Source organism: Lathyrus oleraceus, chromosome 4, assembly GCF_024323335.1.
Source record: "Lathyrus oleraceus cultivar Zhongwan6 chromosome 4, CAAS_Psat_ZW6_1.0, whole genome shotgun sequence".
Classification (NCBI taxonomy): domain Eukaryota; kingdom Viridiplantae; phylum Streptophyta; class Magnoliopsida; order Fabales; family Fabaceae; genus Lathyrus; species Lathyrus oleraceus.
This window is the reverse complement of record NC_066582.1, coordinates 94,947,255-94,947,823: the sequence shown is the minus strand read 5'-3', so window position 1 is coordinate 94,947,823 and position 569 is coordinate 94,947,255. Positions and strand designations below refer to the sequence as shown.

At 44.6% G+C, this 569-nt stretch overlaps 1 non-coding gene across 1 annotated transcript; it reads left to right on the top strand.

Moving 5' to 3' along the window:
• Positions 1 to 249: 249 nt before the first annotated feature.
• On the top strand, positions 250 to 356 carry LOC127077806 (small nucleolar RNA R71). The gene has a single exon (XR_007787579.1). It is a non-coding gene; the product is annotated as a small nucleolar RNA R71 (small nucleolar RNA).
• The last annotated feature ends 213 nt before the right edge of the window (positions 357 to 569 follow it).

Below are 569 nucleotides of genomic sequence, written 5' to 3'. Positions count from 1 at the left end.
AGGGCATCTACCTTTGCATGAACATGGTCAAGGCTACTGATTTCGTACATTCCACCCTTTGTCTAGGACTTTTCTACTGGAGTTCTTTCACCTCCCCATTGGCAATGGTTTTGGGCCATGTTTTCAATGAGTTGATAGGCTTTGTTGTATGGCTTGTCCATAAGTGCACCGCCCGCAGAAGCGTCTACTGTCAGTCTTGTGTTATACATAAACCCATTGTAAAATGTGTGAATGATCACCCAGTCTTCGAGACCGTGATGTGGACATATCCTCATCATGTCCTTGTATCTCTCCCACGCTTCGTAGAGAGATTCTACATCTTTTTGCCTGAATCCGTTGATTTGAGCTCTCAGCATAACACTTTTGCTCGGCAGAAAATATCGGGATAAGAAAACGTTCTTCAGTTCTTCCCATGTTGTAACGGAGTTGGAGGGCAAGGATTGCAACCAAGCCCAAGCTCTGTCTCTTAGTGAGAAAGGAAAGAGGCGCAATCTTATCGCATCTTGAGATACACCATTCGCCTTTATAGTATCTGCGTACTGCACAAACTTGGTCAGGTGTTCATTAGG